Here is a 24,950-nt window from a genome sequence, read left to right on the forward strand (position 1 = left end):
CGGTGTTGCTGTTGGTTTCCAGTTTGTTCGATGTATTTTTGTCCACTCGCGCCATAATTTTCCGTGCTCTTTCAGCTGGGTGCTGTTTTCTCCTTCACATCCTCTAAATCATGTCAGATTACTGCATCCCATGGATGATGCAACTCAGTCTCAATAATCCTCTGCTGGAAAAATTGCCTCTAACAGGCTAGAGACCCTACTGAACAAAAGGCACCCAGGGAGCGCTGTGCTTTCCTTTGGGCTGGGCACCTTCCAGTATGGGAGGTGGGATGTGACTCAGAAGGCAACTCCTGGATGAGCTGCCCCAAAACTATCACTGATGAAAAACAAATTCTGTACACCGACATAGAAGCAGAATTGCCGTCAGGTTGGTTGTCAAACAGGGACCCTTTGGTTGCTGATGGGGAATGGTCTCAGCCTTCTTCCCATCCTGAACTGAAATACCGAGGGACTCTTACGTGGAGGGAGCACAAGGGCAGAGTAGAACCATTGAATAATACATCCAACGGGTCAATTGTCATTGCGTAATGTTGTATACAAACTAGCTTCATACACACCTGCCACTGGTGGCAACTCTTCTTGTCAACCAGCTGCTTATAGATTCTTAATTAAAAACTGTGTTATTTATAGAAGAGGTTGCAACAGGGCACCTCATAAAACTAAAATAAGTCAATCTGGCATCTTGGTAAATACTGCTGTTGGACTGTGTGGACAGTAGACATGCAGCAAAACCAATCTTTTTCATGCTGATGATACTGAAAGATAAGTGCCTGCATGGAAGCGATGTTGGTTGGAAGCAAACTGGCCATGTTCTTCTTGCCTTTCCACCTTGGCCCGCCTTAGCAAAGATATAATGGGAAACGCACATGGACTCTTGTCCAAAAGCCCTGGGGGTAAGCAGGGTGAGGAAGCCCAGGGTGTGTAGAAGGGTGCAGAAGACCCCGTTGGGTTTGACAGAGCAGGGTCAGTATGAGACCCTCTTGCTCTGAGCCAGGATGGGCTTTGGCTCAGAAGAGCCAGATGGAGCATTTCCATTAATGCCACCAAGCTTTGGGTCAGGATCCCTCTTGGTGTGTCTCTGCTTCTGAGGCTCACAGGCGAGTGACTCCTGCTTGCATAATTTCCTGTAGCTTTTTGAGCAGAAAGGCTGTTGTGCTTGTAGACATTCTTCTCCATAACATCTTTATTCCTGTAGAAAAGAATGTTTCGGAAAAGACTAATTTTAGCCGTTACTTAGGTTTTGACTGAAGACTTTATTGTAGCTGTGAAAGATCTTACAAAAGAATGCCGCAAGCATAATTGTTGGCTTTTTTGAGCAGGGATGAAAGTTTAAAATACATGGCACGGAGTGAATAAAAACAAACCAAGCGCGGTCCTGCTGTCAAGCGTCCGGCGTACGCAGGAGAGAGGCAAGAGCCCGTGGCAAATGCAGCACATCGCTGGCAGAATCTCTTGTTGGGTCTGTAAATTCTTGTCCAAAGCCCAGAAAAATCAAGGGGCTCCTATTGAGTTCCTTGACCTTGGGATTAGGCAGGATGTAAAACAGGAGGCCACGGATAGTGATAACATGTTTTGGAAAAGTTATGCAAATGATGTTAAAATACACGATTTAAAATATTAGCTCTGGCAGGGAAAGACAGCTGAAGCTTCAGTCAAGGGGAACAAATATTCCATAAATTAAGAAGTCAGGAGTTGGCTTTAAAACAATTGCTTTGTAAGCAAATGTTCCCTTTTGTGGTCTGCACGAAATGTGCTGCGGGAAGGGCTACAGCTCAGCTGCCTTCTGAGGGGGTAGATATTGCCATCGTCAAATACGCCTCAAGAAATGGCTCAGGTTTGCACTTTATTTAAAAAAAAAAAAAAAAAAAAAAAAAAGGAATCTTCCCAGAAGGGAGCTGTGGTCCATTTGTAACTGTAGGAGGAAAACTGTGTCATTATGCCAGCCCAGCACCATCGTGAGCAAGGGTTGGCCTGTGTTTTAAAATCAAAAGGCACAAATCTAGTCCAAGATGTAAATTTTTTTTTTTTTTAAAAAACTCACTCTTTTTTTTTTTTTAAATGTTGTAAATATGAGTGTCTCTGATGCTCTCAAGGCAAAGTCAAAGTGTATAACACCACTTTCTGTGATGATTTCAATTATCTAGTAGATCCGCAGTGCTTTTATCCACCACGGCTTTGTTTCTCTGGGAGGAAGGAGGTCGCAGATTACAGGAGGAGCTGGCATAAAGAAGTCAATTTTAGCAGTGCAAGTAGTGCTTAATGGCAAGAAGCAAATTCATAAAATTAAAAAAACCCAAACATGTGTTAGTCAGTGGTAAATTGCTTCTGGGCAAAACAGTCTTGGTTCGGTCTTTTCTTCCCCTCCCAGGTGCAGCATTTCCAGCATCTTGCACAGTTTCTTGTCTTTTTTTAATATTTAATGAATGCCGTTCCTGAACTCTCGCCTGAGCACCCAGCGGATGAGCTAAGGGGAGGGCAGGTCCAACCCGTGCGTGCAAAATACACCCTAAAAATGCTGTGTTTGTATGAAACCTCCCCAAGCCTTTGAGCATGCAAAATCTTGACCCAGATCTGGATGCACATTTCCCACTGCCTCACTCATCCCCGGGAGGCTGATCCCCCGTCCAGAGAGAGTAAACTTCAGCCAAATAGCAGGCAGAAATTAAGGAAAGAGAAGCAGTAAGTATAGATTGGAGGAATAAAGAAATAAATCCAAACACAGAGTTAAATCGCCACATTGCTTAGTGAATGTGATTAAATAGCATTTGAAAATCTCTGCTTGCTTTTCCCCAAGCTGAACATATCCGCTCCCTGCCCGCGGCCGGTGGGGGGGTACCACGCTTCCTCCAGCAGCAAAAAGTAACCGGCGTGTTCCTTGTACCAGTATCAGCAAGGAACAAGTGAAGGGCCAACACTGTGGGGACGCACACGGCTTCTGAGGTCCAGACCTTCAGGTCTGTTCCACCGTCTTTATAATTATGATTTTACCTTTTACTGCATTAGTCCCAGGAGGCTTTTGGAGATGAACTCAGTAACGCTTGTGGCTTGATACCGATGTACTGAGACCCTCTGGGCTTTAAAACATTTACAAGAAAAGCAAGGTACTTGTCAAAGGTTTCACTTTTGTTTTCAAATGATTGAAATGACATCGGAACGTGAGACATTAGCCTGCTATTGCTGAAGAACACTGAATTTGATTAGTCCCTGCCCTGTTTTTCTTTTGGCTGGGAAAAAAAAAAAACACAAACAAACTGTTCCTTTTGCAGAAACAGTTTATTTGCACTGTGTAACAGCAGAGCGCTGGGATGTGCTTTGTCCCACTTTCAGGTTTTGTATTATGGAGTAACAGCTTCATCTTGCTTTTTCTTGCCCGGACCTTTAACACTCACCTTCCTCTGTGGTTTCTGCCAGCCGTGTTTTTTCAAGGGAATGTTTCTGTATTAGAAGGAGATCACTGGTCTCCTGTCCCACGGGCAGAACAGCAGTCCCTGACTGTGGGCCTGGAGCCTGATGTTGGTGGGACTCCACCTTGTTCGCAGAGGTACAGACGGTGGCTTCAGGTGATCAGACAGTGACTTCAGGTGATTGTGCCCCATCCCTGGAGGGGTTCAAGGCCAGGCTGGATGGGGCTTTGAGCAACGTGGTCTGGTGGGAGGCGTCCCTGCCCATGGTAGGGGGGTTGGAACTAGGTGATCTTTAAGGTCCCTTCCAACTCTAACCATTCTATGACCATTCCCTTGGGTGGTGCTGACCTGGCCGTGGGGTGTTTGGGGAGAGACTGGCAGCTCTGAGTCTGGTTGCACACTCTGCTGTGAAACCTCATGGGGATTTACCCTGTTCCTTCCTGAAAGCTCAAGGCAAATGAGGAGCAAGCCAAATCCAGCTGGCTTCGTTTAACAGAGCAAAGATGTGAACATCGAGCTTGTCCATCACAGCTCTTGAGAGCAAAAGAAAATGATACAGATTTTCATCTGGACATATTGCTAAGTTGGTAACCCATCGCTTATCCACACTGTCTCCTTGCAGTTACCTTTTTTTATTGAGTGCACTAAAAAAATCAGAAAAAAGTCTGTCTTCCTTGACTAATGCAATTGCTTTACTCCCCATCCCTGTTCAATCCTGCTCTTTTTTTTTTTTTCTTTTTTTCCCCATTGCTCCATTTAATTTGATAGCATTTCCTTGAGCATATCGGTGCTCTCTACCTCTCTTCCCCTGAACGTGAAATGCAGATGGTACAATACTGCCCGTATCACATGGACAATGGAAGTTATGTCATGGGGTTTTTTAAGAACTTCAAGCAATAGAGAAGAAAAGCCATCTTCAGAGGTTTTGGGATATGCTTTAACGTAGTGCTTGGCCCAGAGAACTGATGGGCTAGATGGGTAAGATGAGAACCAGAGGAATGGTGCTAAATAGAGGTTACATTGTGAAGCGCAGCTCTGGGTCCGTGTTTAACCCTCCCCTTGGTGTTGTTGTGAGATCTCTGAAGGGAGCAGACGCTAGAGCAAGCGGTGAATACTTTTAAATAAATGGCTTAAATTAAAGGTGCTTTCTTGAACAGGACTGTGGTGCCCTTCAGGGAGGATGACTTCTGAGCCACCAGCAAGAAGCTGGTGGTGAGCCCAAGAGTCCCTCTAGCTTTGGCTGTCCTTCTCATCTCTTCAGCACAGGTTCGCCCTGTTCGGACTCAAGTATAAAAGTGCAGTATAAAGAATGCAAAGCCACATTAAAAAAATTGGATGTGGCATTAGTCATTCCTTACGCAAGAGCTGTGCCCGAGGAGGAGGAGGCAAGCAGAGCAAGGCATCACGCCATGGTTTCTGTGCAGCGCAAAGGCAGCCAAAGCCCAGATCTCCCTTGCTGCTGCCCAGGGGCAGCAATATGTTCAATACCGAACATATTGAATCAGATGGATTATTTCACAACACTGTTTTGTCAATAGTCAGTGTCAATTAATCCTATTCTGTTCATGCTTTCTCTCACTCTTATCCATGAGGGATTAAGTGAATAAATAAAGTAACGTGGTGGATCATACAAGAATTAATCAGGTTTTCCTATCAACTGAGTCAAGACGGTATTATAACTGAAAAACTTAGCAAGTTCAAGCTTCCGAGATTGGCAATTATTACACTCTTTGGGTTAAACTCTGAAGCCTTGTCTCACTTTTTGTGTTTAGATTCAATGATAGTTTCCCTGATTAAGGACTATGCAAATCTAGCAACCAGTGTAGACCCAGGTTGGACTTTGAGGCTATATTTATGCTTGCGTTCAAGTGTGGAGTCATGTTCCATGGTGCAGGAGGTCAGTCTTTGATACCATTCAGATGCTGGAGCCATCCATGGCACGTTTTTGGCCTGTGCCAGGCAGCGCTCCCTGGGCACGGGGCAGAAGTCAGTGTGGGTCAGAGACCCTTCCCGTAGGCAATTTGCTCACAACCTTTTTGTTTTGCTGGTTTAGAGAGTTAAGCGTTATGGACACGGGTCATCCTGTGCCAGCTGGCCAATATCCAAGAGAATGGTCCCAAGCATAATTAATCTATTAGCAGAGAGGTAGCCTGATTGAATTGGTGGTTTGCTTACGGGGAACTAAAGATTCTTTCAGCATTTGGCCATTTGGAGGCAGTAAATCTTTGCCTCAATAAAGGCTTCTGGATTTGACCCAAAGTAAATTAGTTCAGATGAGTCAAAAAGCCAAGCGAAAAAGGCTGAGAGCGCCTCATACAAGCCGTAAATTGTGTATGAAGGATTATGAAGGCAGCCTCTTGATTGTCCTCTTTCTTTTGGTGTTCCAGGGAATACATTGGGCAAATACCATGGGGATAAAGGAAATATTTTTGTCAACAGAAAATCTACAGATAGTTTCAAAAGGGCAACCCTGCTAACAAATTTTTGATGGTATGTTCTGCCTTGGGCAGAAACTGCTGAGCATTATGTACAGTGCTTAAAGTTGATTACTTCATGTTGTGCCACTCTAATCACTTCTGAGTGTTAATGTATGTGAATTAGGAACAAGATTAAAATTATTCTTGGGAGTGAAATGTGTTCTTTCTGATGAAGCATGAAATTAGCTGTCTCTCAGCAAAGACGCTGTTGAACTGTTGTTTATACGGACTTCTTTCAGAATTGGGGTATTGATGGTCTGGATCCAAATTTATTAACTAGGAAAAAAATATTAAAAAAAATGCTTGTAATATGTTCGGAACCACTGCGTGATGTTTTGCCTCCTGCCAGTGATGTTGCTTGCTGTAAGATAACCTCAGGATAACTTGGGGTTTCCTCTCCACTGTTGTTTGCCTCACAATGGACATCTCTTTCCAGGTAGGGAACAGTCTCCCTTGTTAGGGAAGGTGAGAAACTGCCTGATTTGAAAATGGATTGAAATAAGGCAGCTGTTGTGCAGGGAGTCAAGAGGAGAGCACGGAGTCACACAGACCACGAGCACGAGAGGCAGGATAACAGGAACAAAGGGGCCATGCCTGGGCTCAAGGGAAATGCTAAGGCAGACTAAGAAACCACTCTGTTTTAACCCTCTGCCTCTGATTGTCATGTTTGTACGGATAAATGAGTCAGGCTTTGTTTCAAAGATACTGTATGTTGCCACTACATTTTCCGAAACAAGAAAAATCTATAGGGAAGCACCAAAGCTAGCAACCATCCTTAAAAAGATGTTTCATTTAATTCAAAATGACCTTCACGTTAACATTTACCCAGATAAGCTATGACCGGTACAATCAATTAAGAGCTGAGTCACTAGACACTTACGTTTAGGTACCTGAATCACTCCATGACTCATGTTTGACCCAAGATATTTCTGTGGGAATTGCTGGAGTTCATGCCAGCGTAAGGCAGATGGCTGTAGCAGGTGAGATGCGTTGTCCTCAAGAAGTGCTACCATCTCTTACTGGCTGCAGAGAACCTGGAGGAGGTCTTGGACTAGACAGGAACCTTTCAGGTAGCTGCGTCTCGTTTTGTGACTCGAAGCCACACTGAAGCTGGTGGACTTGGCCGTGGTTGGACTTCATGGGTGGACTTGATGATCTTAAAGGCCCAACCTAAATGATTCTATGATTCTGCATCTGCCCTTTGTCGAAGCAGAAATGAAGCCAGTGACTGGGCTGGGAGCGATGCTTAGGGCAAAGTGTGCTGAAGTCCAAAGACCACTTAGGCAGCAGTAATGTGTTGCTGGAGGGCCACCAGAGTCCAGGCACCTCCTCTTCCAAGTGCTCTGACAACTGTACGTTTTATGGCCGCCGTTCTCAGTAAATTCCCAGCTGAACATACTTACGATCTACAACAGCTCTCTTAATTCCTGCTTTTGTAGTTGTGCCGCAGCTCAGTGTGGAATGATTAGGTGTAGCCTGGCAGGAACGTGTGCCAGCGGCATTAGTGCGTGCTGCTCAGCTATTGTATCAAATGGGTAGTTTTCACAATGGGGTTTGCAATTTTATACTAAAGTTTAATGTCTAGAAAATAAGCAGGTTGCAGTTTTAATCCAAGTATCTCCAAGCAGGTAAGGTCTGCACTGTAAAGATTGGTAAATTTGAGTCCTTAGGTAGATTTAACGTTTTAGTAACAACTGGAAGGGGTTCACAGGTTACAGCTCGGAGGCTGGTTAGTGCCCCTTGCTGGGCTACTGCCTCTGTGGTCAGGTCATCACAGCCATGTGGACACATATGGCGTCTTCTGAGCAAAGTCAGCTGGTTAATTTACCCTCCAGAGCAGAGATCAAACAGTTGTTGTGAGTCTGTGAGCGTCCTGTGCTCAAAGTCTGTATTTTGGCGATAATTACAGGTTGGAGCTACTGGGTATTAGGCTCGTGTAATGCTGCTGTAACAGACTGAAAAGTCATCAGAGCCTGCTCAGAGGATTTATGGATGAGCCAAAGGTCTTAGGGCAGTGAGGAACCGAACATGCAGCTCCTGGCATCCTTATCGTCCTCCAAACAGAGTGTCATATTCCTTCCTGTTCATTTAGAAATGGTTTATGAATTCAAAACCATTTTCAGGTGGTCATCTGAGCCTGTAGGCTGCCATCTTTTCCTGTGAGTCATTCGCTTTGGTGTTAGGTTTAGTCTGCAGCCCAGGCTGGAATGAGGAATAGATAGATTCACCATAAAGAGGTCACCGGTCAGTGCAAACCCAAGGGCCTTGCAAGCAGCTGCTGAGTAGCCCACTGGGCTAGTCTGCAGCGTCAGCATCATTAAAGCTCCATGGTAGCATTTAAACGTGCTCCGAATAACCCAAAATCAACATTTTTTTTCCAGATGAGTGAAGGATGTTGGCTGGAGTTATAGCTTTGTTTTGTGGATGCTGTCCTGTCTTCCAGGTCTTTGTGGTTTTTTGTTGTTTTTTTTTAAATCAAGAGACAACCACCTTATTCAAAGGGTGGAGGAGACTTGCCAGACATAACAGTGTTGGTTTAATTTCCTTCTGTGTAATCACTTCTGTACTCATTTTTCATTAAAATTTATTTCCATTTCATCTTCCCAAACACAAATGTATCTTTTTGAAGATATGCCAGGGCAATAAAATGAACACCACGAGGCCACAGCAGCGTCACATATGGGCTTCATGGGCCATTTACAATAGAAATATCTGTGACAGCACTAGATCAGCCTTCCGGGGCTAGACAGGATTTCTAGGGGCTGGTGTACTTTTAGCTGAATGTCACCCTCTCCTGTCTGTCACTAGGTAGTCACGTTTTCATTCTAATTCCATGTCATGCAAAGTTGGACACGGTGTTTAATACCGAACAATAGAAGTTAGCTCTTCTTTCATAACTTGAGAAAAAAAGTTCCTAGTTATAATGTCTGGTAAAGAAGCTTGAAACGTGACTCCGTATGGTGGGTCTTCGTGGACTGCGGGGACGGAGAACCTCACTTCTGAGAAGGTGAGCTGCTCTGCTCTTCTCCATGAGAAACTGTTGAGAAGCTCGGAGAAGAGAACGAGGCCACCCCTATCTGCATTTAAATGGCTTTTTGCTTTCATCCACCACTGGTCTGTGCAGTGGTAGCTGCTGGGGGGTGTCGAGGCTTGCCAAGGGTCAGGCAACAAATGCTCAACCCTTGGGTTGAGCCATCACCTGAGCTCAAAGCAGGGATGAAGAAGGCTGGAAGCCCAGACTGTCTCTGCTGCTAAAGTCCAAGTTACCTCTTATACAGTGCGGCTTGAGTCCTCACTCCTCCAGCCTCTAGCTGTGGAGTAAATAAGAAGTGGTGCAGTTAGGCACACCGTTAAGAACAACTCTGGATTTAATATTCCCAATACTTCCAAACAAGAAATCTTTCCATAGCAGCTACTCAAACTGAATGTTAATTAGAAACAAAGATCTTAAAATGCACCGAGGACAGATTTAACTCAAGAAGGGCTTTCTGCGCTTCAGTTTGCTGGAAGCCACACAAAAATGCTGTGGTGTTGAATCCAGCTTCACACTGAAGCGGCTTGAAATCCAGCTTTCTGAATGACCCCGTCCTTGCTGTTACCACCATGGAGGGGAACGAGCGGTTTAATTCAGCCCTCTAGCCAAAGTTGTTTTACTGGTTGGGTTCTCTGTTTGCTAAGGACAAACATCTGCTTCCAGCCTCCCAGCTCTTACCTGACGGCCGCATCAACCAGCAGAAGGAAACCTGCTCTCTGTGCCAAATGCCCTTCAGTGCCCAGAGGAAGACTGCTTTCCAGGATCCCTACTAAGTCTATTTTTTGCTTCGCTCCACCGGTAGCACTCCCAGAGCTGCTTCAATCCCTGTCACCTTACAGGAGAGACTTAATCCTGTGTTTGCCTTCACCTGCAACAGGCTGGGGCAGCCACAAGCATCGCACGGGGAAAGCTGGGAGCGAGCTCTGCACCCTCCCTCTGGAAGTGCAAAGGAAAATCCAAAATGGAAACCCTTTGGACAAAGATGGAAAGGATTTGATGCACCGGTTTGGATCTTTCAGCTCTTCTAATGAGAACTCAAATTTTGCAATTTTAGGGAGAAGGAGTTTTGCACAGCCTCCAGTAAGCTGGAGGTTTGATGCCTTGCAAGGCAGAGGTGGCAAACGCTACGTCCAGCTGAAATCCCCCGGGAAACAGGTGACCACACTTAAATCCACCCCTCAAATCATTCAGACCAGGATGCCAGGGTTAAAGCTCTTACGCATCCAGTGCATTATGTCTTTTCTTGAAAACTGCCTCTCTAGAAAATAAACCAGGCCATTCATCCCAACCCTCTGGCACCGGCTCCGAATGCAAATACCAGGTTGCACAGCCTGCCCCTCTCTGCATCGCATGCTCCAAACTGGGAGGCTTTTTGTGTGCAATCCCTCCTGCAGCTGGCAAGTCCCCATTTTGTACTAGACAAACACTGACAGCTTTATTTCTTGTTTGTTCGGTCGCGAGGATCCTCAGCATCCTGGTTTGAATCGAGTATTGTGGCTCCTCGCTAGCAGAAATGTAAATAACAAAGAAATTTCATGTATTTTAATTACCTGAAGGCGTCTGTTTTAATCTGGTGAATCCTCTTATGTGATAAAAGTAATGTTGCTATGGGAACACTATCTACCAGGAAAGGTAGCACCAGTCTGCATGTAAACAATTCAGAAATTGGTGCAGTGAAGGGGTTTTTCAGTCGCTTGGCACAGAACTGACTTCGCGTTGAAAGTTTAGACTGGTGTTATGGTTTCATCCGTGTGCATATGAGTGAAAGAGGCATAGATTTAACTGGGAGCATCCCCTTCAGGTATCTTGGAAGCGCACGTAAATGTTTCTCCCACGTAGTCACCGAAACGCAGCCCACCACCAGCAGCAGCGCGTTTATACACTGTGCCTCTCCCATGGGGATTTAAGTGCTTTATCTCAGAAATGTGTAAAGTCTGCTCAGGAGTGAGACACTCCCTGAATTAAGCCATTAAAGGCAAATCCTACCCAGTACCATACTTGTGCGTCTCTGACGCAGGGTGAAGAGCCCCATCAGTGCCCTGAGAGCAGAGCCGCAGTGCGGGTCCCCTCTCGATCCCCCCCCCCCCAGCAGTGGTTGGTGTGACACCAGCTCCTGACGTGGTTTTGGTCAGGGGTTTAGTAGTTGGATGTGGTCCTGGATGTCTTGTGTGAAGCTTCCAAGGATGGCAGTGCTGCCCAGATGGACGCGTGCCTGCTGGTGGGTCCCCAACGGGCAGGACAGGCATCCTCTGCCTTGCCTGGAGCTCTGCTCCATCATCCCGGCCCGCGGTTAGCGTCTGTGCCAGAGCTGCGGCGGGAAAGGGTTTATTCGTTTACCAAGTGGATGTGCTGATAAGAGCCCTGTGATAACTGGCAATAATGACAATATGTTTCAATATATTAGCAAATTTTCCACGCTATAAAATCTTTTCCCCTTTGCTTAGATTAAAAGGAACTGACTACAAGGATATTTCTCATTTTAGTTTACTTAAGTACATAATATTCAATATATGTCTCTTACATTTTACGATAGACGTGGTTTATGAGGAACTTGTGTTTCTCCAAGTCAATCCTTATGACCTGTCTGCTGGTCCAGACCATCATCGAAAAAGCTGCCCCCATTATAAATTTGGAAGAGATATTGGGTCATTCTTGAGTCTGGGATGCAAAGGAAGGGGAAAAAAATGAAATCTACTATTCGTTAAATACTTCTAAATTCATTACACAATAAAGAGAACTCATTGTTTGCCGTGTAACTGTGCAGTGATCACTGAAAAACAAGTAGACTTTGTTTCATAAACTGAAAAACTAGACACCGATCTACTCTGTATACTGCTTATCCACAGGTTATTGTGCAGTGATGGGTAACGTATTCTGTCTCCTTGCATACCAATAGTATGGTTTCCATGGACAACGTTTCCATGAGGAATTGTAAATTTTTGTCAACCAAATATTTTGTCTGCAAAGAAAACCCTTGTAGAGGCAGCCATAAGACACATATGCTGCATAAATGCACTTGTTTTACAGATTATTATTTCAGTCAACACTGTCGATGCGCTGACAGAATTTGAATGCAATTAGTACTTTAATATGGGGCAAGGTTTGGTGTAACTGAATAGAAAGGCTTGAACTTTTCCTACAAGCGCGACCGCCGGGAAGGGGACATTCGGGAGGAAAATCCAACATGTACAGTAACATCAGAGGTTATTTTTTTTTTTTTTTTTTTTTTTTTTCAGAGTCTGCTCCAGGTAGGAGCACCATGTGGACCAGCCTCAGTATAAGTAATCTTACGGATTTTATCCAGCCTCACCAATTAGAAGATCATATGGTAACAAATTGAGTCTCAACGATCACAATCAGGTTCATGGAAAACCACCCCACTAGCCCAACTATTTCAGTTTGAACCTGCATGGTTACAAACAACATTAAGGACAATTAGCCGTGGTTCGCGTTGTGGGGGTGATCTCCAAATGCCCTCGTCTGAGACAGCGATTTGCGGAGAAGGGGAGGGGAGGGGAGAGGAGAGGCAGCGCATTGGGGATATCTGATTCCTGGGCATAAAAATATTGCAAACCATGTTTGGGTACCACAGGATTAGGTTAAACTAAAGTCATGTTCCTGACATAGCTCCTGCCCAGCTAGCTATGAATCATTAGTACAAAAACAATTTCCTAATTATCTTTCCATTGCAGGGTAGTGCAATGAATTTTGTAAAGCTGTAATTTTATCCTGCTTTATTTCCGTGTCCTCTATTTTCTCTAGAGACGCGCTCTGTTCTCCTCTGAGGTTATTTCTGATGCGATCTTTGGCAGCAGGAAAGGTGGCGGTGTGTGGATGAATTCATTGACAGCTGCTTTCCCAAATTCCCAGGGAAGTCTCTCTGGGAATATATAAACCGGCACAGGTGTTGGGTGGACTGTAGCGGAGCAAATAGTCTGCTTTAATGGTTGAATTGCTCTTCATGGCAGATAATAAGAATACTTTTGTGGTTGACTTGGCATATGATGTTATAGGTGTTTTTAAGTGGTTTATACAAAACAGATTTAAAAAACAAAATAGAGGACCAAGTTATGAGGAGGCTCCTGAAAATTCTCCGTGTTATAGACATTTCTTTCAGTACCTGTAGATATTGTAAAGGTAAACTAATAGAATTTGTGGAAAAAAGCTGAAGCAGGAGAGTGTTAAAAGCAGGAACTTCTGGCGCTCCACACCCTCTGGAAGCGTGGACATTCACATGCTCGCTGGCACAGGGCTACGCTGGTTGGGTTCAAAACCACGTCCTCTATGGGAAAAGGGGAAAGATCTCAAACTTCTGCAATGGAAAGCAAGCGAGGTAGTATTGCCCTTGCCTGCCTGTGGGTGAGCCACGGGCCGGCGTGGGTCTGTGTGAGCTGCAGCCACGTTTCCAGCAGATGACCCTGCTGCTTCATCCAGGGAGCAGAATAAATGTGTTGGCACCGTCCCGGGAGGGGAAGCATGGGAGAGTCCCCAGCTCCACTTAGTGGGCAAAGCACAAACAACATGTAGCAGCTCAGCAACAAGAATTGAAGCCAAATGAGTAGCGTTTTTAAAAAACTTCAGCTAAGCCAAAAGGCTTTCTTTGGCCTTGGAAGACCACCCTGAAGCCCTGGTTCCCCAGGAAGGACCCACAAGAAGTGTCACCGCAGAGATTCATCTGCAGCATCTGGGTTTCTTTTGGGGTTACGGAGGGACGTGGTGGAGCAGTCATGTTCCTGTTTGGGCAGATATTATTTGATTAGCTGCAGTCAAATCTTCTAATTTTTTTGTTCTTTGAAGCTCCTGTGAAATGTACCCACAAGAAGCATCAGGGAACAAATCTCCTGAAGGCAAGGCTTCACGCTGGCAGCAAGGGTCAGCCTGCCCAGCAGTGGGGCAGCATCCGAGGAGCAAGAAGGAGGTTTGTTGGTAGCCCTGGTCCTTCAGGTGAGGCCGCACGGGGATTTCCAGGAGGTCATCAGAGCCAGGAGAAAAGAAAAAAACGGTATTATTTTTGCAATCATCTGTTCTGCTTGCAGATATCTCAGTAGCTCTGTTGATGAGTTAAGGGCAGTTCATTAAGTAATTTCCACTGGTTAGACGGTGTACATCTTGCCTGAATTGCTTGCTTCATTAACTAGTGCTCCAACTTCTGGCATTTCATCAAGAAGAGCCTTTTAGGGATATGGCTTAATTAAAAGCATCCCTCAGCCTGGCTGCAGCTCTTCCCGAAATGCTCCTCAAGCAACAGCCCTTCATGAGCCATTAGCTACCCCTGACCCCTCTCCTCTCCTGCTCACGAAGCCCAGTTGAGATGATAAATCAGGAAATTAACACAAATCATACGAACGCGGCACATTTTGAGGGGCCATTTGCCGTTGCACGTTTTCCTGTATTCCACGGGGATTTGGTGTGTGTTTCCTGTACTCCCACAGGGATCTTGTTATTGAAGAGTCCCTTGCATCAGAAATAAAGTATCCCGGTCCCAGGGATTTGGGATTGCTTGCAGACAGGATGGATCTCACGGCATATAAAGTTTCATCTAAACAAGCCTTCCCCTCTTTCACCACGCCAGGGCCATCAGAGAGGAAGGAGAACTAAAAGTGCTTTTAGCAAAGAGGGAGAGCATCTGACATTGCTTGCTCCTTATTCATTTTTAAGGAAGAGAGTTGCAGGGGAATCAGACAAAAAATGGAATTGTGTGTAATGAATTTATAAGTATTTAATGAATAGTAGATCTCATCTGTTCCCCTTCCTTTGCATCCCCCTGCATTTGGAGAGGGTGCGGAGAGGGTAACGCTTGGCGGATTCGGGTTGCACTCTACTATCGATATCCGATTTTTATATATTTGTGTGTATAAATATATATATTTATTCCCATCTGCAAAGTTCAGGTTAGAGACACTCCCAAGCCAATACTGTTTCCAAAAGTTGCTGGATTTCCCCCCCCTCCCTTTTCTCTGTGTCTCCGCTGCCGCTCCGCCCATGCTGCAATCACCCTGGGAAGCTGATGAGCACTGAGGTGGCTGCACAGCAGATACTGGATCCTCAGCATAATTTTCGGCAGTTAATTAGCAGCTCTGCTGCTCACATCAAAGAAAAAAAAAAAAAAGAAAGCTTTAATTAGACTCACAAAGGGATCTCAAAATTTAGCCGGCAAGTGGCCCCTCTGTGCTTGGGTAGGTGAGCTGCCAACGGAGGGATTGGCGCTGAAACACGAGTGTGCTTGTAACCTTTGCGGGTCTTGGAGAAAACAATTTTATTGGAGAAAAGGGGGTGGAAGAGTTTGCTGCTTAAAGTCAGGAGTGCGTCTTCTCTGCTCAGTGCCCTGACGCTGGCTCAAACGTAGTTTCACGTGTCACTGTGCTGTACCCACTGTCACTCGGTCTCTGCTGCTGCTCCTGCTCTCGCTTCGCTTTTTTTGCATGGGATGTAACTCTTCATCCTCGCTGCTGACCTCCGCGCATTTCGGTGTCTCCGGAAGTATTGGCAGCTTTCAGGTTTCCTGTTTAATTGGGTGTCTGAGCAATGCGTGCCTGCTTTGAAGATCAGAAGTGAAATGCATCAGCCTTTTGTCGTGATGGGCCCCAATTAAAATGCAAGCGATGGATGATGTTTGGGGGTGGGGGGGGGGATATGGGAGGCTCTTAACAGAACTTTGAATAGTCTTAAGTTCTGTGCTGATGACAATATGTAGAAAGGTTTTGTTTTGAGATTGGAAAAGATGCATTGCCTTGGGAATCCAGACTATGACACTGTCTTACAGCTTACATTTAAAATTATTATTACTCCGTTGTATGATTTAATTACCTAATGCATTTAACGTTTTTGGATAATGCTGTGACTAATATTTTCAGAGTCCCTCTAAGATACTCTTTGCTTGCTGTAAAGCCTTTAGCAATCCTCCAGCCTTGGACTGGAGGAGCCACCTCAAGCTTGAGGCAACAAGAAGGGTGAAACGCGGATCCAGCTCTTGCGCAGCCGGGGGGCAGGTCTGCGTTTGGGGTCTCCACGTGTAGGAAATGCTGTGATGCCGCAATATCGTGTGTGCTCAGGGTTTGTTTCATGCTCTTCATCCTGCTGCAGTTTGCTCAATTTGCAGGAATTTAAATTAATTCCTCAGGGCAATGCATTTCTTCACTCTGGTGAGACCCCACCTGGAGCCCTGTGTCCAGCTCTGGGGCCCTCAGCAAAAGAAGGACATGGACCTGTTGGAGCGGGTCCAGAGGAGGCCACGAAGATGATCAGAGGGCTGGAGCCCCTCTGCTGTGAGGACGGGCTGAGAGAGTTGGGGGGGTTCAGCCTGGAGAAGAGAAGGCTCCGGAGAGACCTTAGAGCCCCTTCCAGTCCCTAAAGGGGCTCCAGGAGAGATGGGGAGGGACTCTGGATCAGGGAGGGGAGCCATAGGATGAGGGGGAATGGTTTTAAACTGAAAGAGGGGAGATTTGGATTATATTTTATGAAGGAATTCTTTATGTGAGGGTGGTGAGCCCCTGGCCCAGGTTGCCCAGAGAAGCTGTGGCTGCCCCATCCCTGGAGGGGTTCAAGGCCAGGTTGGACGGGGCTTGGAGCAACCTGGGCTGGTGGGAGGTGTCCCTGCCCAGGGCAGGGGGTGGCACTGGATGGTCTTTAAGGTCCCTTCCAACTTGAACCATTCTATGATTCTGTGATTTGTGTTATACATTGTCTGCCGTCAAGCAGATGAGCCCAGGCTGAAGGAGGGAGGCAGCTCCTGGCTTGGGGGGGTGCTGCCCTCACCCGAGGGTGCAGGATGGAGGGACCGACGATCACCGACCCTCCCCGCGTGCCTCCAGCCTCCCAGGCTGGGCTCTGCCGTCTTCTCCGCCAGTCCCGTGGCGCCGCTTTTTCCTGCTGCTGTTTGGGTGGCTGGTGCAGCCTGCGAAATCCATTTAGCTGCTGTGCATCTGCCAGCGCTCTGCTCGAGAGAGACGTTAGTGCATTAAGCTGCAGATCGGAGAGATTGCAGTAATAATATTTTTACACTAAAAGATGTGCTGTCCCAAGGTGCCCCTGATGGCGGGGGACCGACGGCCACCACGCATATTTGTCTCCTGCCCTAATTACCTTCCAGCTGAGCATTTGCAGCTATATTTTGCTGGCAAAGCTCGTTATTTTGGAAAGCAGAGTGAAGCTGTGGGGCAGGGAATGACCCGAGAAGCAGGATAAATGCTTTTCATCTCTCTCCAAAATCGTAACCTATTTTTGGACCAGCCATTGAGAGGATTACCATTTTATCAGCTGAAATAACCACGAACTGCAGCTACTCACCAAATGGCTGCAGCTTTCTAGCTGGATTTTGGCCTCCCTCTGTACAGGGGTTGGTGTTTGTGACCTGGAACAGGCTGGGACCCGTGGCTCGCTGCCAGCCGGGACGATGCGGTCACTGCTGCAAGGTACAGTGAGCACGTACAGGGGTTTAATGTCGTGCTGCTCCCCATCTTCTTTAGGTTCCACATGCAGAAATATAATAGAAGAAAAGACAAAGGAGGATGCTGTTTAAAGGAGAAAGGGAAAATGGCTTTATTTTCAGCTCTTTTCCTCTGCACTTCTGTCTCCAGATGCCAGCTATACTTGAGTATCTGTGGGAGGTGGGTACCAAACTCCTTGTATCCTTTGAGAGTCCTTTCTCTTACCTTCATCCTCAAAACACCTCTGTGATGTAGACAAGAAGCTGGTGTTACAGGTTGACAGAAACAAGAAAACCGAGTTATTTGCCCCAACGTGTACATCTTAGGCAGATCCTGCCCCAGAATCACTCCCCACTGAAGCGTGGGGCAGGTCAAGGCTGGGCAGGGAAGCACCAGCAGCTGCTGGTGTTGGAATGCCACTGTCCTGCTGAGGGTCCCGGCTGGGCTGCCGAGTCCCCCCACCCGCCCTTTCATGTTATGTGCTGCTTTTAATGCCACAATGGAGCCAGATGACCTGCAGAAAGGAAATCTCTAGTTTTAATCACTCAATTCCTGCGATGCTGGGCTGTGTGGAAGCTCCCAGTGTAATTTTTATCAGCTGTGTGCCACTGGTTTTGCATTAAACAAGCAATTATTGCATATCCCGGCACAGGCTGCCGTGTGATGCTGAGGCTGCCCGGCCTGGAGCAGGGTCACACAACCTGGAGGGGACGGCGGTGCTGGGGTAGCCCTTGCTTGCTCGATGCCGCAAGCATCCCGCCCAGAAAAGCCAGGCTTCATTTACCGCGTCCCTGTGGATTTCAGGCAGGGTCATTCAAAAAATAGGTAGGGTTTGTTTGTTTTCACCTGTTCGTCCCAGTAAAATAAAATTTTAGCAACGGGTTTGTGTGCAAACTCTGAGCTTCAGAGAAGTTGAGTTTCAGGGTGGAGGTGACCTGTTTCAGGGTGCCTTCATGTTTCGGAGGACCCTAGATCCATCCTGAAATTCAACGTTTGATCTGTCTGGAGCCAGGATTGCGTACTCCACACATGTTCACCTGCAGGCCACCTAAATAAGATGTGCGTTGCCATATGGGCTCCTTAACTCAGCAGCTGAGGCCACAGCACTCGTGACCTGCCTTTGCCCATGCAGATACCACACTTTTGACCAGCAGTGTATATATAAATTTGCCTGTGTCTTTCAAAGAGCAGGGTTTGGCAGATGTTTCCTGATGTTTATGCTGTTTACGGGGCTGAATTCTGTCCTCAGGTTGGGACAAAGACTTTGTAAAACTGTAAACCAGCAAGTTGGGAAGCGAGGGGAGGCTTTGGCTGCTCTGCAGCCTGCGATATTCTACCGTGACTCAGAAAGGGAAATTTTCTGCCTGATGAATCTGGCAAGACGCTACAAACCATGAAAAGGGACTTGTCATTGTGGCGGTGACGAGGAAGGTGAAAGAGAGGGACTGATGCAGGAGCTGAAATATTCCTCTGGCACAAGAAGGCATGAGACATTGAAACCTCTGAATATGAGATTGCAGTCTGAGCGTCTCTCTGCAGTTAATGAGCTGACCAGGAGCACACTTTGACGGAATAAATGCATGTAATTAGAGACATCTCCTACTTTTCCTTCTGTTTTGGATGACAGTCTCTTCTCACACAATTCTCCAGCATAATTTGCATGTGCATGTTAATTAAAGCCTGCTATAGCACGGAACAAAGGAGGACCCTGTGTGTCAGTCTATGCCGCAGCCCTTCCTCGGAGGCGGGAGACCTGCTGCCTGTCCTGCGGGGCTGCTCTCCCAGCGCCTGGGGCTGGGTGGGAGCATCAGACAGAGTGATCTCATTTTGCAGCCCGCGATTCCACCAGCAAGGCATTTTGGCATTTAGCGCTCAAGCAATTTTTAAAAATTATAGAAAGGTTTAGATAGGTGATGATGGAGTGATGCGGAGGAAGAGCCTTACAGGAGGATGGAGCCTTTTTGGGTGCTTTGGCCCAGGGAAGCCGTGCTGGTTGCCCAGGAGTGTCCTGCAGGTCTGCACTCACAGCAAGGAGAGCAGGGAACAGGTTGACCTGCAGAGACCATGGTCCCTGCCCAGAGCTTTCAAATCGTTACTGCTTGCTGTTCCTCGCTGGAAGAAGCAGCACGGGAAGAGTTGGGGGGGAAAAAAAAGAAAAGGAAAAGCCCAGCATGGTCATTAGGATGAACTGCTTGGATTTATTGATAAGCAGAACTGAGTTGCTAAGCAATGATGGGGGAAAATGATTTGGAGAGAAAGTCACGGTGTGCGGTACCCAAGGAGGGAGGGAGTGCCTGTGTTAGCAGAAAGTGTGTTCAGGTACGGTAGCACAGCAAGCTGGGCACTGGGGCTGCTTCAGAGCCGAAATGCAGCATTTTGCTCTATGGATTATTACTTTTGTTACTTACTCCTTTATTGTTCATTACTTGATGGGTTCTGGAACTTTCAGGTTTTGAGCCTGCGGAGGAGCTCATCTTGAAGACGTATCCTCACTCTTCTGTCCTTAGATCTACACAAACATGTTTACTCCTTGGTTAAACAGATTTTCGTTATCTTGAAAAAGCTGTCAAAGCCGTTTAGCTATGAAAAATCACTAACCAGTTCAGATATCTTCAGAAGGAGGATGTATTTATGGCACTAATTAGCTCCTGTCAACATGTACCTACGCCAGTGTGCGTGTTTCTAACCATTCAATCCCAACCCTGAGAGACACTGGCCAGCATCAGGGCACTACGGACTTGGAAAGGGATGAGGTCCCTGTTACGAAGTTTATGGTTCCCCAGCTGCCCATCCTTGACGTGGAAACAATCCAAGGATTTCTGTGCCCAGATCCAGCCCTCGCTACGGGCCAAGCTGCAGAGTTGTTAATCAGCAATAGCCTCATGAGTAAAATGGAAACTCTTTTTCTCCTGGCATTTATCCATGGCATCTATTTGCAGCCCCTTGTCTCTTTAGCCTGAGCAAAGATATGAGTCGTAGCTAATGACTCAGGGAGCGTTTTATGATATCATTGTGCTTGGCTTTTCTCCTCCCGCCATCCGCTGTTCGTCTGCAGCCCGTCCTTGGTGCCTTTTCCTTAGATAAACTCTGCGTGGTGCGATACCGAACGCTGACTCCCTGCAGCCTCGCTTCTCCTGCACACTGGGAAAGCAACCCTGGCCCACGCCGCCTCGTATCAAATCATCAGCAACATCGGTTTGAATGGCCACAAACAGCAGCTCCCCAAACGTGAGACCCTCTCTCCCGTCAGCAGATTTCCCAGGGAACAGAGGCGGATGTGTCCGTGTTATCTGCGGGCTGGAATCGTCTCCCCCGGACACATCTCCTGGCTTGCACAGAAATGTTTCTTGTTTAGGCAAGAGGGACGGAAAGCACTGGGAGGAGTGTCCTTGCTGATAAGGGATATGCTGAGCTAAGCAAACCTGGCGTTTCTACGGGCCAGGTCCTCCATGGAGGTGGATGAAGGCGACTCTGCCAAGCTCATGCTTAACCGGCACCGCCTGACCCCGGACAGGGGCTGATCCATAGCAGCTCATTAAAGGATGATCTGGGTGTGCGGGGAAGGATTTATCATCAGTGAAAGTTCTGTGGCCAAACATCAGGGCTTCATCTGCCAAGTGACATGTGGAGGTGGGAACGTGCCATGAAGCCCTTCTGGGTTTGCAGTGGCTAAAGGAGAAAGAATTTGGGATGGCTGTAGAGAAATCTGGTCATGTCATGTTTTCTGCATGGGGAAGCTGGTGGGCTTGTCTGGGGGAATCTGGTTTTAGAGGGGAATTCATTGTGGTGGTAAGGAGGGGACTGTATACCCAGGGGACCTCCGTGTCCTTAGGGACCTCCAAATGGTCACCATTACTCATTAGGACCAAACCAGGAGCTGGTTGGTAGAACTTCTTAGGACCAAACGATCTCAGAAAGGGACACAGCGAGCTCCAAACCTTTCCAGCTGGGTTTTTCCATCCTGCATTGCCCCTTTTGCTTTTGCAATGACCTGCTCTTGAGCAGCACGATGAGTGAGAGCTGCAAAGCTTGGTGCTCGACACTTCCTGCTGGAGCACGGAATTCCAGGCCTAGCTTGGTGTGGGTTTGCATTTTTTCGTTACAAAATACCAACACAGCTGACCTGGGACTGGGCAGGGTTCCTTCTGCTGAGCTGGGACATAGAATTAGAATCATAGAATTGCTGAGGTTGGAAGGGACCTTTAAGATCATCGAGTCCAACCTTTAACCTACCCTGACAAAAGCCACTTCTAAACCATGTCCCTAATATATATATATACACACTTACCCTGTGCTAATCAGTTAATCTCTGCTGGCTTCGCTTTCTCTGGGTGTAACAGCCTTACCAGGGCTTTGTGAGAATTAACATCTAAAAACTGCTTTGATGAGTGCCACGATTAAAGATGTTCTGCAGTTTCAAGGAGTTACAGTCGACCAGGTTGGGAATACATTGCAAGTTGCTGGCGGTTGTCGCTCAGATGCTGTATTTTCTGAAGAGCAAAGGGAGATGTATCTGTTAACCCCGCCGGTAGGATCCAGACCCCTGGGAGTGAGGGGGATGCCTTCAAGCCTGCTGCTGGGAGGGGACAATGTCAAGCCCACAGCACGATAGCAGAAGGGACGTTGCCCAAAACCACCCTCCGCCTGCTAATTATGCTTATTTTCTGCTTTCTAGAAATCTTTTCTGCTCAGAAGATCGCAGGTGACCAGAGTTGCCTGCTTTCAAGACGGTGTGACTGAGATTATACTAATGAACCCTTCATTCTCAAGCACTTTCTTCCATTTTTGGCATTTAAATTAGACTCAGACTGCAGTTGGCCACCCCAGTCTTTCCCGTGCCCTGACCCTGGGTTAGATGAGGGCCACAGTGCTGTCTTATTAAAGTTTCATGGAGACATTTCTTTTCATAAAGAACAGCTTAAGAAAATAACAGTTTGTTTAATGAACCTATTTTTACTCTGACTATCCTGTAATTTGCCCTTGGACCATCCTACAAAACGCCTGAGGACGCTCAATGGCAGTGATAAAGAAATCATAACCTCAGAGGAGCCAAGGATGTTGGCCATTTCTTCCCCAAGACCATTTGTTAGTCCATGGCATGAGCATTTGTGTGTTGGGCCGTGCTCGTGTACTTGCTGCCTTGACTAAACAGGCTTTTACCCTGCTGCTGCTGCTGCGCTTGCTGACAGACCTTCAGGTGCCAGGGTCTGATCCTGCCTGGGGTATTCCTTGCTGTGCTGGGGGTCTGGCCATCCCTGGAGCTCAAATGAGGTGTCTGGGGGCTTGGATGTGTTAATGGTGGCATTATGGACTGAGGCATCATCAAAATAAGGACCCGCTCAAGAAAAATTTTGTGGCAGTGCTGCGTTAACGGTTGGACTCGATGATCTTAGAGGTCTTTTCCAACCAAAACGATTCTCTGATTCTGTGATTACTGCGTTGAGGAGCTTCGTTTGTCAGAGCAGAGGATAAATTACAGAACAGTCTGAGCCACAAGTTTAGACCCTGGTTCACATACAATAGGTTGAGGTACTGCCTCATTTCCACTCATTACCAGCCTGGCCCCTTGGTGGTAAAATGCAATGTCAACTCAAGGGATGGTAAAATTGGGACCGAAAAGGGAAATGCCAGGACGCATGTTGTAAAATACATATGAATATTTCCCAGCTCCCATTTATTGGCAAACAAATTTCAGTTGTTTAACCTAGAGAAAGCAAGCCAGGTGTGTGCCTTTCAGTGTCTTTGAAAGCTTTCAGAATGAAATTGCAATCATTTTTCAGCCTCCAGCCGGTACCTGCCCCGACGTGGCTGCCCCTTCCCAGGAAGGGTCCCCAGCTCTGCATCCAACCTTTGCCAACGCGGATGAGCCTCAGATGGGACCGGGGTGTCTCCAAGGTCTGTCTGTCCTCTGGTGCTCAGCAGCTTGGGAGGAGGCATTCAGGTCATGGCTGGAAAATATAACAGCACGCACCCCCAACTCCCCGATATTTTAGACTAATTGGAAGCAAAAATTGATGTTCTTACGGAGTGAACTTTCTTCTCATTTCCATCCTAAATTATTTATGGCCAGCACATTCCCAGTAGTTCTTGTGTTGTTAGCTTAATTATTTTCTTTTCCTGCTGTGACTCTTTATACACTTGTAAACAGCAATTGTATCCTCTCTCAACCCGCCCTTTTTTTTTTTCTTTTTTCAGCTAAATAAGCTAAACTTCTCCATTCTCCTAAGAAACTTGTACTTTCTTATTTCAGGCAAGAAAATGATTAAATCCCTAAATGAAGACCCTGATGACCTGTCCCAGATTATCTCTGCTCAGCGGGTGAAACGCCGCCGCGTGGAGCTGCTGAGCAAACCTCCGCTGGGTTGAACTTCACCACGATTCCCCCTGCCAAAGGGTAAGTGCTTGTAAAGTCAAACGGAGAAGCTTAAATAAATAAACTGCTATCTAGATGCGGGGTTATACATGTATAAACACAGAAAGGGGGTTACCCCATTTGATTATCTACAGAGCAGGTGCAGAGAGGAGCCATCTGCATCGCTGACGCCCAAGCCTGATTTTCAAAGGTTTGATGTCTTTCAGGTTGCATTTCTGCTTAAGTGTCGCTGGCGAAACTAATTTACACTAAATTGTAGGGAACCAGAGGGATTTTTGTGGGAGCTAGTTCTACAGTGCCTTTCACAGAAGGCATTTCCATCTGAAAAGGTAAGGCTTTTCCTCCGCTCCCTCCTCAAACCCCTTTGCCAAACCTTTTCAGTTGCGTCGTGAGGTCTGCATGTTGCAAAATTTAACCTTTTCGCGTGTTTTCCTGAGGCTTAGAGCAGAGTGGTTTGTTTTGTTGGCATCAGGAGGATGGGAACCATGTCACGACACTTCATCCCATGCTTGATTCTCCTGTTCTCTTTCCTGCATTTATCCGTATTTCATATTTGGAGCTATAAATGGACCATTTCAGAAAAAAAAATGCGACTAAAACTCAGGGAGAGCACGTATTTGGCATCCATCTCCGACGTGTTAGGTCTGTGCAAAATCTGCTGCTCTCCTTTGAGGCACCAAGACAACGTCCCCATTTTCCCTAGCAGCCGGCAAGCACCCACCGAGCACTTCGGAAATCTGATCTATTTTCTTCTGAAAATCTGACGGAGTGTTTGCAATACGTGACTGGGAATGCTTTTGAAAAAAATCGGTTTAGGCAGCCTTATTTGCTTTCTGAAATCGTTTTTAAGCATCGGTTTTAGGAAAACTAACCGCAACCCTAGCAGAAAGATTAATTCATCTGTTTTCCTAAGGAAAAATAATTACTACGCATCTTTCAAAGCTCACAAGGAGTCGGCAGTAAAACCTTCCCCAGAGCTGTCATCTGCGACTGCAGATCTGGCTGGGATTCTGTAAAATCAATCATTCCTCTTCGCCGGGGCCAGCGAGCGGGAGGAGGCACCTCTGCGCTGGCATCTGGAGAGTCAAAGCTGCTGCTGAGACTTTCCCTTCGCCCAATACGTCGAGAGATGCAGCATCTGCCGCGGTTGGTGGCTATGAATATGTATGAGGGAGATGGTTTTCATTTAAAATAACGCCAGTTCTTCGTTACTGGAGATGCATGATACCCGGAGGG

At 46.7% G+C, this 24,950-nt stretch overlaps 1 long non-coding RNA gene across 1 annotated transcript in view; it reads left to right on the forward strand.

Moving 5' to 3' along the window:
- Window positions 1-24,950, forward strand: part of LOC134517713 (uncharacterized) — a 33,528-nt gene that overhangs the window by 846 nt on the left and 7,732 nt on the right. The window contains exon 2 of the long non-coding RNA XR_010071714.1: window positions 23,592-24,860. This is a non-coding gene — a long non-coding RNA (uncharacterized LOC134517713). The remainder of the gene's footprint in view (window positions 1-23,591; window positions 24,861-24,950) is intronic.

This window comes from Chroicocephalus ridibundus, chromosome 6 (assembly GCF_963924245.1).
Source record: "Chroicocephalus ridibundus chromosome 6, bChrRid1.1, whole genome shotgun sequence".
Taxonomy (NCBI): domain Eukaryota; kingdom Metazoa; phylum Chordata; class Aves; order Charadriiformes; family Laridae; genus Chroicocephalus; species Chroicocephalus ridibundus.